The 16,201-nt window shown below is 43.6% G+C and overlaps 1 long non-coding RNA gene across 1 annotated transcript; it reads left to right on the top strand.

Moving 5' to 3' along the window:
• Positions 1-1,485: 1,485 nt before the first annotated feature.
• Positions 1,486-10,264, top strand: LOC140207619 (uncharacterized). The gene is made up of 3 exons (XR_011888604.1): positions 1,486-1,610; positions 4,159-4,326; positions 9,843-10,264. It is a non-coding gene; the product is annotated as an uncharacterized lncRNA (long non-coding RNA).
• The last annotated feature ends 5,937 nt before the right edge of the window (positions 10,265-16,201 follow it).

Here is a 16,201-nt window from a genome sequence, read left to right as displayed (position 1 = left end):
GGTTCATCGCTCCCTGAAAGAGACTGCACAGATTGATCGGGTGGTTAAGAAGGCAAATGACGTGGTTGTCTTTATTAGTTGAAGCACTGAGTTGAAAAGTCGGGAAGTTGTGTTGCGGCTGTTGCGAGCCTGCGGTCGGACTGTGACTGTGTCTTTAAGAGCGCCGGAGTGAGGAGGCGGGACTATGACATCAGTCACAGGCTGACGGCGCTAACTGTGGATTTAACCATAAGAGAGACAGAGCGATCTGCAGACAGGCAGTCGGCCAGTCTAAAGAGAGAGAGAGAGGGACTGGAAAAGCTGATAGCTTCAGTCTGTCGCAGCTGAGGCTTGGAACTCTCCTATGCCCACAAGAATGGGTTGATCATCGGTACACGGAACCACAACGAATGTGTGTGGCTATCACTTCATAATATCCACAGGAGTGGATTTTGGAATATCTTGGGGGACCGCTTGTGTTAACCCTTGCCTGGGTATGTTGTGTGGTAACCCCTGGAAAACCGTATTCCTGTGACAGGTCACTTTCGCTGATAACTTTTATGTGGACGGATTCAACGGATAAGAACTTCGACGACGGTTATTTTGGTGTAACGGCCTTTTCTCTACGTTTCACCCTGGATTACAAATATCTCTCTCCCATCATTTATTCCGTGGATTACTGAACTTTCCTACTTTACCGTCTCAAGACTCTAAGCTTTGTTCCCTCAGGCTCGATAGTTTGAGAGTTATATTTACACATATATACACATAACACTGTTAACTTTCCTTTATACGGTTAAGTTACTATGTAATAAGTAGGTATTAATAAAGATAACGATTTTAACATCAAAACCAGACTCTAGTGTGATCTCTATTGCTGCTGGTTCGTTTCTAAAACGTTACAGTTTGTAACACAGCTTTATAAAACTAGTTAGACCACATCTGGAGTGTTTCATACAGTTCTGGTCGCCCCCACTCTCGGAAGGATGTCGGGGCTTTGGAGAGGGCGCAGAGGAGGTTTACCAGGATACTGCCTGGATTGGAGGGCATGAGCTATAACGAGAGGTTGGACACACTTATTTTGTTTTGTACAGAGCGGCGCAGGCTGGGGTGAGACTGGATGAACGTTTATAAGATTACGAGAGGAATAGATAGAGTGGACAGATGATATAATTTTCCAGGGGGTTGAAATGTCTAATACATTCAAGGTGAGAGGAGATGTGAGGGGCAAGTTTGTTTATTTCCACATAGTGGTGGGTAGCTGGAATGCTCTGCCTGGGTTGGGGGGTGGGGAAGAGAGAGAGAGAGTTAGAGAGAGAGAGTTAGAGAGAGAGAGACACACACACACACACACACACACACACACACACACACACACACACACGTCACGTGACCACGTTCACCCCTCCCATTTATCCGCAGATGGGCAGCATCTGCGCGTCTGTTTCCGAGGCCCCGATGCAATAATCACTTCGCGCATGCTGACAGTCTCCGAGTGAGCGGTGTTTACCTTTCTCCTCCAGTGCTGAAGCGGATCGTCTGTGATTTCGGGAAAGTGTCCTCGCTTCCTCGCTTGGGGACCCGGGCGTCGGGGTCACTGTTTGCGGGCCGAAGATATCACTTTCCCATTGGTGAGTATAGATCCTGAGCGGGAAGATCTGATGTTGGCCGTGAGCCCGGAACTGAGGGCCGATTGCTCATTTAGTACCCAGTTATCTGGGCTCGTCAAAAATGTGTAGACTTCACTTAATCTGCATTGAACGATTCAAACCAGGAGCCCAGGCTGTATATTTCCGCAGAATTGAAATAGCAGTCCCGCCAACAGGTCATGTGAGGCTGCTTCCAGCAGATTTGCCCCGCCCTCCGCTTTGCGACGCACGATCACGTGGTATGTTTGAACGCTCCCGGGATGTGTGGTGATGCTTCATCCATATTGTGTTGGGGAATCTGATGTTGGCCACTGAGTCCCGTTAACTTCTCCCAACTCGCCTCGATTCCTGAGGCTCCTCGCGTCGGTCCTTGAGCATTATGGCTGTTGTGTCTTCTCCCTGACTGGGGTGGGTGAGGGAGGACGTCCCAGGTTGAGGGGATGTTTGATTTCACTGCCTGCTTACCGAGGGACTGGGAAGTCTAGGGGGGAGAATGGTTTCTGTGATGTGCTGATCTGTATCCAAAGGTCTCTGCAGCTCCTTACAGTCACGGGCAGAGTAGTTACCATGCAAGGGGTTGAAGTGCCCAGATGGGAAACTTTCTATGGTGTGCTGATAAAAATTTGGTGAGGGTCAAATTATAAATGCCAAAGTTCTTATTGTTTGTTCTAACTTTGTCATTTTAAGATCTTTTATACGGTAGTGTGTACTATTAATTCTGTATCTATGTATTGCTGGAGAACCATCACTGATCCTCCTTGAACTCTTCTCCACCTGGTTCCATTTGCTCATTCCCTGCCCATCTCGTTCAACCTCTGTCCAGTCTCTCTCCCCCCCAGCTTCAGTGATGTATATCAACCATCTGGGTCAACCTTGGTCCACCCTGCATTACACCTCTTCAATAATATATATCAGCAATCTTTCTTCTAACACTTGTCTTCATTGCAATGTGTTCTTTTACAGCTTTGGCCTCGCTGAGTTATTTCTGGAATCAGTTTATGTGAGCTGGAATGCCAAAGGGTCATCAGGTTCCAGTTCTATTGTACATTGGTGTGGAGGTGCTAGTTATTGAACTGTGACTGGCTGACACACTGCAGCATTTTACTGGTAGCAAAGAGTACTGGGAGAGTTGGTGCTTGGGATATAATTCTGTGATCGGCATTCCAGGGATATGGAACTATTGGTGTTTTGGCTTTGACATTGGTCAGTGCTTCTACAGATGGGGCTGGGTGGTCGTACTTCTGCAATGAAGCAGAAATTTCAAGCAGCTGGACATTGGTTGTGGGGGAATCCCTGACTGCACCACCCAGTGAGAGATGTAGGGATGATGTGTGAGACTCTCAATGTGGGTAAGTGGCACGTTCAGCTGTGTGGCTGTGTGAGGTTGGGTCCTGGGATATCACAGTTTTAGATCCAAGTAAAATGGACCCAGGTTTATGAGGTGTTGAGCGAATATTTCTGGTCTGGGATCAAATGTTCATATCTGGAGTTCCTTTGGAAGAAATGGCTGTTAATCTGAGGAGCGAATGAGTTTGTATTCCATCCCTCACGAGGAGAGGCTGTGATCAAATGGGCTGTTCTGTATTTACACCAGTAGAAATAGACCTGGGGGTTCAGTGTTCGAACTGTGTATGGAAATTCCTCCTCACTGTCACCTGTCTGTCAGGTAGTGGAAATCAAACAGGAACTCACGTTGCTGGTGGTCTGCACTAAAAATGGGAAATTGTGAATCCATTCTGATAGAAGATTGTGAACCTGAATCGTTAAATTTGATGCTCTGCCCACAGCAGCTCCTCTCCTGTTGGGCGATTCTGGTGATTCCAGTTTCTTTTTATTACGTTCACCCTGGAATGGTTTACATTTCCTGATTGTCTGTTATACGTGAAAATGTGTTCAGTGTAGTTGTTGCTAACAAGGTTCACATGAGTAATCTCAGAAATGATCAGCTTTATGTGTGAGGAGCATTTAACGGGGTGGTGAAAGCAGGTGTGTGGTTAAGTAAACTGACTGAATGCTGAAAAGCCTGGATACAATGGACATGGAGAGGACGTTTCCATTACACGGAGAGTCTGATTTGACAGCACAGTCTCAGAATAAAGAAACTGAGATGAGAAAAATTTCTTCAGCCAAAAGATGGCTGATGCGTGGAATTTGTTGCCACTGAGTGTGGTTGAGGCTGTCATTTGTGTATATTTAGGGCAAAGATTAATATATTCATGATTGCTAAGTAGCTTCAGGGTTACAGGAGGAAGGCAGGAATATAGTGTTGGAATAAATCTCAGCCATGGTTGAGTGCTGAAGCAGACTCGATGGATCGAATCACCTAATTCTGTTCCTCCATCTCATATCTTACCATGACTGAACGATGAGTCCTTCCTATCCCAAATCAAGTCTTGTGACTTGTCAGGGACAATTACAGATTTGTTCCCTGAGATCATTATATTTGTCTTCAATGTTTAGATTTCAGTGAGCAGAAATATTTTGTTCTCCTTTGTATTGTTGACATGCTTCATTATCTTTCATGTTAAAGTTAGACCTGCAGTGAGAGTTTTATTGGAAGAAAAACCCACAACTGGAAGTGAACCACGACTGAAGATGAGGGAACAGCAGCAAGTGAACCAGCCCAAGGACTGAGAGCACAAACTGGAGAGAACCCATCTGACTCAGGGTTTCCATTGATTCACCAGGAGAAAGTTTGGTGGGTCTCATTTACTCAGACACTGGTCCTTTAGAAATTACATATCTGTACAAAGTAAGGTAGGGAATAGTTGAGGTGAGAATGAATGTGCCCAGAAATATCAGTTATGCCTCTGTCAGACCCAGTTGCAATCACTCCAGGTCTGGTAATATTCTGTCAGTATCCCAGCTCTTTAAACTCACGCACATTCTCTCAGTGTTTGCTCATTTGAAGAACTTGCATCTTCTGAAGTAGCTTTTGGCCGGTTCTAAGTGTGGAGAGGCAAAGATGGGTGCTTATATTTACTATCTTGCAAAAAGAGGTAATTCTTTGAAATTACTTGCTGCAAACTCACTACCCAAACCCTGGAGAACTCCACGAGGCACAGGGCCTCGACTCCAATAAACAGCTTCCTATCATCATCATCTGCTTCCTATCGTCTAGCTGTTCCCAACAAATATAATTCCTCTCAGTGATCAACTATCGGAATGATTCACTCACTTTTAGATGAACGGGTACCTACACTGTTGGGGTGTTTAGATTGCTGGGAGACAAGGACCACAGGGACGAGAGGTCTTCTGTTAACTGATATGAACCTGTCTTTACCCTGCTGGCAATTCCAGTTTATATCAGTAAAACTGTTGTTTCTGAAAATACAATACAACGAGACACTGCACTGACTGAACCACCCCAGACCAGATCACTCTGGGAAGTCCTCCTCAGAAACATTGGAGTTTTGTGACCCAACTCGAGACAAGCACCACACTGCCCACTCTACGGACAACATGGCAGAGCAGGGTACCTTGCAGGGGACTTTAAATCACACAATGTTGGTTCATTGATGAAACCCATTAGGTTTCCTTCGCTCACTCCCCAAAATCATTAAAAAACTCCATTAAACAGCTTTTCAGTACAAACTTTCACCCATATGTGACGTCATTCTGATGCCCCCACATAAAACCATAAAACATAGGAGCAAAATTAGGCCATTTGGCCCATTGCTCCTGTTCTGCCATTTAATCATGTCTGTTCCAATTTTCCTCATTCCCAGTCTCCTTCCTTCTCCCCATAAACCGTCATCAATCAAGAATCTAGGAACCTCTGCCTTTGATATCCATAAGTACTTGGCATTCACAGCATCTCATGACAAAGAATTCCATAGATTCACCACTCTCTGGCTGAAGAAATTCCCCCCATATCCTTTCTAAAAGAATGCCCGCCTATCCCCTTTAATCTGAGGTTGTGTCCTCTGGTCCTGGACTCTCCCAACACAGGAAATATCCTCTCCACATCCACTCCATCAAGGCCATTCACCATTTGATAGGATTCAAAGAAATCATCCTTCATTCCTCTGAATACAGGTCCAGAGCCATCAAATGCTCTTCATGTGACAGGCCATTCAATTCTGTACTCATTTTCGTAAACCTCCTTGGAACTCTCTCCAGTGTTAGCACATCCTTGCTGAGATAAGGGGCCCAAAACTGCTGAGAATAATCCAGGAGCTTTGTGAAGTCTCAACATTACATCCTCACTTTTATATTTAGTTTTGTATTTATATTTTATATTCTTGAACTGAATGCAAACATCATACTTGCCTTCCTCACTAAAGACTGAATGCACAAATTAACCTTTAGGGAATCCTGAACAATGGCTCCCAAGTCCATTTGCACCTCAGATTTTTTTTGTACATTCTGTCCATTTAGAGAATAGCCAACCCTTTCATTTCTTCTAGCAAAGTGTATAATCATGCACCTCCCGACACAGTATTCCATCTGCCATTTCCTTGCCCATTTTCCTGATCTTTCTGTAGCCTCCCTACTCCTCCAAAACGACCTGCCCCTCCACCTATTTTTACATCTCCTGCAAACTTTGCAACAAAGTCATCAATTCCATCATCCAAATCATTGGCATATAACATGAAAAGAATCGTTCCCAACATAGACCCCTGTGGAACTCCACTAGAAACCGGTAGCCAGGCAGAAAACATTGTCTCTATTCCCACTCGTTTCCTCCTGCCAATCAGCCACAATCTTTTCCCTGTAATAACACAGGCTCAGAGCTTGTTAAGGAGTCTCACGTGTGGCACCTTGTCAAAGGCCTAAAAATCCAAGCACACAACATCAACCAATTCTCCTTTGTCTACCCTGCTTATTATTTCTTCAAAGCATCCCAACAAATTTATCAGACAAGATTTTCCCTTGAGGAAACAATGCTGACTCCGGCCTATTTTATCTTGTGCCTTCAAGTGCCCTGAACTCACATCCTTACCAATCGACTCCAACATCGTTCAAACCATTGTCAGACTGAGTGGCCTACAGTTTCCTTTCTTCTGTCTCTCTCCCTTCTTGAAGAGTGGAGTGACATTTGCAACTTTCCAGTCTTTCAGAACCATTCCTAAATTTAGTGGTTCTTGAAGGATCATTACTAAAGCCTCCACAATCTCTCCGGCCACCTCTTTCAGAACAGTGGGTGCAAACCATCTGGTCCGAGTGACTTATCTGCCTTCAGATCTTCAGTTTCCAAAGAACCTTCTCTCTTGTTGTGGTCCCTTCTGTACAGATCCCACCTTCCCTGGAAGAGAGCCATGGAACCAAAAATCTTATCCCCTCTCCTTCCCTCCCCCTCCACATGCCTGATGTCATGCATGGTTTTGCTACACTGGGGTCTGACTTCATGTGTGCTGTTCCTTACATCTGTGGGTTTGTTTCTCGTGGTTGTGCAGTTTAATCTTTCTTCCATTCAGACAAGGGAGTGAGACCCAGATCTGTCACGTTCTCTCATTGTGGGTGGGCACTTTTTTTTTCATTGACTCTATTCCACTGATACAAATTGCCCAAGTGCAGCCAATGTTTCGAGGTATATAACCCTATTAATGCAAGAAGGAAGCCTTTTCTGTTTTTCTGGGCTTCTGAAACATTTGTACACTTCAGTTAAATCTCCCTCTGGAAGTTCCAGAGGAGAAGCTCAGTCTGTCTAATATTTCCACACAATTAAAGTAGGGAATTGTTTATTATTGTCATGTACCAAGGTTTAATGAAAATTTTGTCCTGCATACCATCCTCTCAGATCAACACATTACAACAGTAGAAAATGGTAATTCATTAACAGAGTGTAACAAAGCATTATGATTACAGAGAAAATCCACTGCAGGTAGAAATATGGTGCAAGGTCACTTCAAGTTACATTATGAAGTCAGGAGTCCATCTTATAATGCTGAGGAATATTCAGTTTGTTTATAACAGCAGAATGGAAACTGTCCCAAGCCTAGGAATCTTTATGTTGCCTGATTTACTGAGGCTGCAGGAAGTATAGAGAGAGTCCATGGAGGGGAGGCTTGTTTCCATGATGTGTCCACAGTTCTCTGCTATTTCTTGAAATCAACAGAAGAGAGTAGCCGTGCAAAGGTGTGAAGTATCTGGATGGGATACTTTTTATGGTGTAAACTTAAATTTGCCAGACCAATAACCACACTACAAACAGTACTTTATCCTTTTCACCAGTTTATTTGTTCGAACTCAGCCGGCAGGAAGCTTGGAGCCAAGCATCAGAGAGACTGAATTCCTCTCCCTCTGGCGGCTCATGATGAATCTCTGTCTCACGTGCAGAAACGTTACAATTATAGAACTAGCGAAACAAAGAGCACTTTAGTTCAACTAGTATTCCCACCAAGTCTGTTGGAGCAAAACTTATTTCTTAGATAAGAGAGTCCACTAAATCAGGATTTTAATTACAAATGAATGTTCTGTCCAATTCTTATAAGTTATTCTCATTGGTTAGACAAAGGAATGAATTTAGTTCAATTCGTGTCTTATGAGAACTCAACTCTACATAACATTCCCAAGAGGCATCTGTGTGTCGTTAATCTAAACAAGCTGCAAGCAGATTCCTCAGTGAAGGACAAAACAGAAATTTGCACACTATTCAGAACAGAGCACACATAAGCTTGCACTTAGTTTTAACCTGTTATTTACAAGAGTCCAAGAATCATTTCTTACATCCCCCAATACCCTTAAAACTTCCTCACCAGAGTGTTGTGGCAGATAGTTGCCTTTCTGGCTGAAAATCTGTGACTAGTGGTGTGCCACAGTGCAGGATCTGTTGTTGTTTTTCATATCTATCAGTAACCTGGATGATAGTGTGGTTAACTGGATCAGCAAATTTGTGGATGACACCAGGACTGGTGGTGCAGTGGACAACGAGGAAGACTATCATGGCATGCAGTGCGATCTGGACTGCTGGAAAAAACGGTTTGAGAAATGGAAAATGGAATTTAATGCAGACAAGTGTGAGGTGTTGTGCTTTGGTAGGACGTACCAGGGTACGTCTTACACGGTGACTGGTAGGGCACTGAGAAGTATTGTAGAAGAAAGGGACATGGGAATACAGGTCTATATTTCACTGAAAGTGATGTCACAGTTCAATAGGGACAGAAAGAAAGATTTTGGCACATTGGCTTTCATAAATGAAAGTGCTAAGTAGAGGAGATGGATGTTATGTTGACATTGTACAAGACATTGGTGAGGCATAATATGGAGTATTGTGTGCAGTTTTCGTCACCAACCTACAGGAAAGATGTAAAAGAGTTTGAAAGAGTTCAGAGGAAATTCGCAAGGGTTTTGCCAGGTCTAGAGGTCTTGGGTTATAAGGAGAGATTGAAAGGGTCTGGGCTTTATTCCTTGGAATGTAGAGATTGAGGGGAGCTTTGATGGATGTGTGCCAAAATTATGAGGGTTATAGATGGGGTAAATGCAAGCTGGCTTTTTCCACTGAGATTGGTTGGGACTACAGCCAGGGCCATGGGTTAAGGGTGAAAGGTGACACATTAAGGGGAAAATGAGGGGAAACTTCTTCACACAGACGGTCATCCAGATGTGGAATGAGTAGACAGCCCAACTGTTGCATGCAAGCTCAATTTCAACATTTAGGAGGTTTGTATAGGTCCCTGGATATTCGGGGTACAGGGGTAAATAGTTTAAATAGTTCAACACAAACTAGATGGGCCAAAGGGCCTGTTTCTGTGTTGTACTTTTCTATGACTCTGTGACAAGGTCATGAAATAATACTAATATCAATGTAATTCCTTTTAACAGCTGTGCGGACCAACCATTCATCGGGGCAGGAAATGTTTACATGGCTTTATAACTGTGGCACTTCACATTGACAGTAGATAATAGAAAATCCCAGCTGCACGTCAACAAAGGCTATTTGTGTGAGAGTGTTTCAGTTACGGTGGGGCCAGGCACCCATGCAGCTCAGTGGGAACAGGGAATATTACCAATGGAGAGTGTTAAACTGAGCCAAGTCACAGATTGGAGATGCAGAAATGTCTGATTCTTATAGAGACAGGAAGAGCTTCAGGAAATTGATGGTCATTCCAGATACCAGCACTGTGCCCAGTTAAAAGATGATTTCTCTCTCCAACTTGTGTTGAACTTCACTGTAACAGTGTGATGCCAGATCACAACTGGACAACTCCAATGATCTAGTCTTAAATGTTGTCCTTCACTCCTTGATGGATTTTATAAATAATTTTTCAGGTTAAAAACGACAAGGAATATATCTACGGGAATCTCAAACACAACACACCAGTGTTGCTGTCTCTGTCCAGATATTTAAGAAGTGGAGCAAGGGATTCACTCGATCATCCTTCCTGCTCAGACTGTGGGGAGGGATTTACTCAATCATCTGACTGACTGGCAGGCCTGTCAGTTTACACAGGGGAGAGGCCGTTCACCTTTTCAGACTGTGGGGATTCAAGGTCAATTCATGAAGTTACATCAGCAAGTTCACACTGGGACAAGTCCACTCACCTGTTCTGTGGGTGAGAAGGGATTCAGTTGGTCATCCCAACTGTGGACACACCAGTCAGTTCACACTGGGCAGAGGCTGGTCATCTGCTGAATTTGTGGGGAAAGATTCACTCAGTCATCTGACCTAATGGCTCACCAGCGAGTTCGCACTGGGGAATGGCCGTTCACCTGCTCGGACTCTGGGAAGGGATTCACTCAGTCATCTCATCTACTGAGATACCAGTCAGTCCACACTGGAGAGTGGCCATTCTACTGCTCAGTCTGTGGGAAGGGATTCACTCAGTCATCTGAACTGAAGGTACATCAGAGTTCACACTGGGGAGAGGCCATTCATATGCTCAGACTATGGGAAGAGATTCACAACGTTAGCTAGCTTACAAGTACACCAGCGAGTTCACACTGGGGAGAGGCCGTTCACCTGCTCAGTCTGTGGGAAGGGATTCACTCAGTCATCTCAACTGATGGTACATCAGCGAGTTCACACTGGGGAGAGGCCATTCACCTGCTCAGTCTGTGGGAAGGGATTCACTCAGTCGTCTAAAGTACTGAGACACCAGTCAGTTCACACTGGGGTGTGGCCATTCACCTGCTCAGAGTGTGGGAAGGGATTCACTGAATCATCCTCCGTACAGAGACACCAGTCAGTTCACACTGGGAAGTGGCAGTTCACCTGCTCAGACTGTGGGAAGGGATTCATTTTGTCATCTCAACTGAAGATACATCAGCGAGTTCACACTGGGGAGAGGCCGTTCACCTGCTCAGACTGTGAGAAGGGATTCATTTTGTCATCCCAACTGAAGGTACATCAAAGAGTTCACAATGGGGAGAGGCCATTCGCCTGCTCAGACTGTGGAAAGAGATTCACTTCGTCATATCGCCTACTGAGACATCAGTCAGTTCACACCGGAGAGTGGCCATTCACCTGCTCAGTTTGTGAGAAAGGATTCACTTCATCATATCACCTACAGAAACACCAGTCAGCCCACACAGGGAAATGACTGTTCACCTGCTCAGTCTGTGGAAAGGGATTCACTCATTCAGCTCAACTGAAGTTACATCAGCGAGTTCACACTGGGGAGAGGCCATTCTCCGGCTCTGAATGTGGGAAGCGATTCACTCAGTTATCTAACCTTATGTAACTCTCGCTTCAGCTAGCAGCTTAATAGGGGGTGATAGCCCCCCAGCCCAGCAAAACTTAAGAAATCTCATTTGGGTGGATGCTGCGTAATGTGTCCCCTGTTACAAATCAGTACCACGAAATAATAAACAGTACACAATATGTGATTAAATGATTGAGCGTTATAATTCTTACATTGACTATAGGGTTAGTAAAGAAAACAAAAATAAAGAAAACGGGCCCACTCTCTCCATTCACGTCTTCTCATCTCTCCCCAGCAAAAGATCATGAAAATCTCTCTTCCAGACTCACAAGAAAGAACATTTCTCTCATTGGATAGCCCCGCACTCCAAAACCCTATTATCTCTAGTGGTAACCTAAACATTGCTGCTACAGAGAAACCATTACCTCAGCAGTGAAACATTAGAGAAAGGCCGTTACATGAGCAGTGAAACCTACAGCGTGTTACACTTGTGACACACGACCGGGTTCACACTGGGAGAAAGTTTCAATAAGCTGCATGCTCGATATTTGCTCATCATTGTTTCTCGAAGCAATTTCGAGAGTGACTGTCGGTGCTGAACTCTGCAATTATTGCTGCTGGTCACCACACCCAGTTCTGCACCCTGGTCACTGGGCATGGGAGGAGTTTCTTCTGCTGCATATTCACCTTTAATGGGACTGGAGTTTAATATTCTGGATCTGAGACAAATAAATCAGTTCCATTTTAAACTCTGTCTCTAGTACTTAATGAATTTATAACATACCTAGTGTACAGTAGAGAGTTGACTCAGGCCGGCTGGACCCTGCCAGTGATTCTGTTCCACAACAGTCCTTTTCAATCCTTCCCTGTTGTTCACCTCTTGCTCTCCCTGTGGTGATGGGTTTCAAACAGTCACCACTCTGTGAGTTAAGAGGTTTCCCTTGAATTTTCTGCAGACTGAAGAAGTCAAGCTGACTGCAGTTCTGTCTGAGATATTCTTTGCCCCTCGTATCTCTGGACTGAGGAAGAATGACATTGGTAGTTAACCTCCTTAATCATGACTCATTTCCACATTATCGGTCATTTTCCCTGTTTGTAAAGGGTTGTTAGAAAACACCACAGTCCTCTAAAGACATGGGAACAGAATGGGAAACCATCAGTTGGATGTTCAATGGAGCAGGGTCAGAAACCGGAGGTGGGTCTGCACAGGGCAGAGTTTGAGGCTCTGGACGATGGTCAGGGTAAGAATGTACAATGAGGAGAAGGGAATCAGCAGTGGGGCTTGGCAATGTATGTCAGAGTAGCAACATTTGGAAGCTGATTGACAGGGAAAATAATTTGTTTGTCTGACTGATGACACAAACAATGACTATGGTGAGGTGCTCCACTAGTTGAGGAACATGTGTGTGTTGGGAATGGTTTTATCTATTGAGGGAGTTGTTCCTGCTTGTGTATCCTGTAATATTATATCTGAATGGTTATTATGGATTATCCTATTAGTAGTTATGTATTGATTATCATATAATTTGTAAGATTTTGACTCTAAAACTGGATCAGGCTTGAATTTATTGTGCCTTTGTGATGTTACAGTGGTCATTCATGAGTTTGTATTTTAAAGCAAGATTTTGGTGAATGATATTTGTCACTTGATTGTACCAATGTAAGTAATCAGATTGAGTTAAATTGCTGCAGGACTGTGTCTGGTTTCTCTTGGCATTTTCTGCATTTATTGCCTGCTTTGTTTGCCTTTAATGCAATTTTTATATTTTAAAATGTTAACTACCTTGTCCTGTATTTCCCCAAGGAACCTCTGTTTCTGGGAAGAGGTCTCCAACTCTGAGTCAGGCTCGCAATGCTTCCCTGTCACCAGCTAGTCTGCTCAAATCATTGGGATTTTCCCATGGAGGGTTGTACTCATTCCACTGGTTAATGTTTTCTTCCATAGTGATGATTCATTTTTCTGAGTTGGCCTCTCATCTAGGTTTTCTGGTCTGTATTTATTATCAGAATTGTATATACTCTCATGAAGTGCTGAATCCTGTTTATTTTTGATGAAAATGTATACTTTAGAAATCTTATCAGACAGTTGAGTGATTTTATTTTTAATGTCAATTATAGCTCTTCCTCCTTCTGTCCTTGGTAGTGTTAATCTAAGTGTGTTTGAGTGTAAATACTCTTTCCTGAATTTGTCATTTCAGTTCTTATTTTTCTTTGTAAAGTTTCCAGATTGGAATGGAACCAAGATATTTTGCAACACTTCCATAAAAGACACACTGGAAAAGCTACTCATGGTTTTACTCAGTTCCGGGAGACGAAAGAAGCATCTGAAAAGCGTAGCACACTCGAGTCATTTGGAAAGAAAGCTACAAATGACTTTGATCGTGGTCTCACTGCTTCTCATAACATTTCCAAAATGATAGCAAAAGTCTGCAAGATCTCATACAATTACTGAAAGATTAGTAAGACCTGCCGTATCATTCCTCTGAGTATTAACTCTTTAGCTCGTCATAGTGATGAAACGAGTAAAGACATTGAGTATCACTATGCACAGAGCTACAAGAAATACAGAATTTGGGAGTCAACTGTGCGAGACAACAAGGCGTTGATAACGGCATATGAACAGTTCATCAAAACTGGAAAAATTGATCAGAAGATTCTCAATTGTAATAAGTTGAAAATGGATATCAACGGAGAATCAGTCCACGACGAGCTCAAAGTGAAATTGATAACAAAATTATTCTGACTAGGAACATGATTTCTTATGCAACGGACAGAGCACCATATATGACAGGATGCCATGCTGGTTTAGTGGAATTTATGAAAATAAAATTGCAAGCTTATTGTGTCATTTATCGTCAACATCCCGCAGCTACTGTGCAGCAGGCAGGTGCTGTGAAATCTAGATTTAAAGATAAGTAGGAAGTTAAAGCAGAATATTTTTCTCATGTTAGCATATGGTAGCCATGTTTTTACACTCTGGGGGCGACGCAAAATATATTGGGCCTAAGAGGGGCGTTGCAAAGTATGAAGGTGCTTCGGGAGAGTATGTGGGTGTTGGGCCAAAAAGGTTGGCAAACACTGCTATAGAAGAAACAGTTAGCTAACAGATGAGCATAACCGTCCATAGTGAAATCCCTGCGATCTGAGCAGACGAGGTGTCAACGAGAAAGCGTCCAAAGACTGGCTCAAAGTTGGAGACGTCTTCCCAGAAACAGAATGTTTCCTTGTCGCAATGCAGGACCAGGTGGTTAAGACAAAGACATCAAAAAATTGGCAGTAAAAAACTAACAAATTCAAGACGATAAAAGTAGAATATATCATGTGAAACCAGAAAATATCCCACACATTACAGTATCCTGCAACAGTTTAATTCAGTCTTACACGGGTACAATCAAGTGACAAACATTTTTCACCAAAATATTGCTTTAACATATAAAATCATGAAACATTCTATGGGTTATTATAAATACAATCCTAATCCAGTTTTGGAGTCTATTACGGCCAATCCATGATTAGAGATGTGGCAACACCTGGAGCCCGTCCGGATCTAATATTACAGGATAATAGGTCTGGCCATTCCGAACACACACAACACATGAAAATCAAATAGTGAGAAACAGCAGAAATATGCTAACCTTAAAGAGGAAAATGAAAGGCTATGGTACACGAGCAGGGTATACATTGTCCTATTTGTAATATACACGACTGGCATCATTCCAAAGTCACCACACAACAATATTAAACAATTCGACCCGCACGACAATATTTATGTAAATCTCCAGACAGCCGCAATACGCAACACCATCAGAATCGGCCGAGAGTTCCAAGCGATTGAGAAATCAGTGGGCTTGTCCGTGTCCATACCGCGATTTTTATCAGTTTGAGCTGAGATAAAAAATAAAAATAAACATGCGATTCCACTGGAGTGAATGCAGAGGAGAGTCAACACGCAATCTGATCGGATGGAATTTTATTAGAAATCAGGAAGTGAGATGACATTATTTTCCTTGAAGCAGAGCAGGCATCGGAGGTTTCGGTGAAAATTTGCACAATTATGCATGGGTTCTGCGGTGTTAAACATTCCTCCGTAACATCGTTGTCTAATGCGATGGACAAGTGCAAGCTTTACTGTAAGTTCGTGTAGACTGTTGACTTTTTTTTCCACTTCATTCTTATGCAAAAGACGAAAGTAACTAATGAGTTGCATTTTTGCCGATTTGCTCCTGAATGTCCCCAGAACCTGTCTCGCTTTCTCAGACCGAGAAGGGTCTGGCGGTGACGAGAACGGGAATATGGTGTAAAACTGAAAATAAAAGGTAGGATGGGTTTAATAATTGGTAGGAGAGGAGGTGGCGGGGTGCGGGTGTCGGAGACTCTGTTCCTGTGCTGTGTTTCTCTCGGGCTCGAAACCAGATTTACTCTCCCCGCTGCCAATTCCTCCGATGATCATTGGTTCTGTAGAGTCAAGATCGAAAACATTGCAACCGCCGCCGAGAAGAGCTTAGTTATTTTGTTTATTAATTAGTTGAATAATTGACCTGAGCGGATATTTCGTTACGCTGATGAACTGCTCTCTGAACTTGGACTGAGTTACCCCAAAAATAAAAGTGTTTGTGCAGCAACTTAATATCATCAGCATGTCTCCTGACTGTTCAAATATGTATTCCGAATAGTTGTAATTACTTGGATCCAATCGGGCAATGGTGAAGTAATGAAATTCGGCAACACTCACCGACCACAGGGTGATGAAGCTTCCGGAGATGGTGAGAAGTAAGATCACAGACCTCCTCCTGCTCTCCATCTCCGGGTCACTGCGGTTCTCCGCCTTGCTCTGACCCCTCTGACCCCTCAGCCCCTTACGGACGCGACTAGTCACTAAAATGTGTCTGACTGTCAGGGCGTTGAACAGTAGTATTAACACGAACGGGTGTGATGGCGTTAGGACGGTAGAAAACCACCGATATCCCCCCCCCCCCCCCCCCGGGA

The sequence above is a fragment of the Mobula birostris genome, chromosome 13 (assembly GCF_030028105.1).
Source record: "Mobula birostris isolate sMobBir1 chromosome 13, sMobBir1.hap1, whole genome shotgun sequence".
In the NCBI taxonomy this organism is placed as follows: domain Eukaryota; kingdom Metazoa; phylum Chordata; class Chondrichthyes; order Myliobatiformes; family Myliobatidae; genus Mobula; species Mobula birostris.
This window is presented reverse-complemented; position numbering and strand designations above follow the sequence as displayed.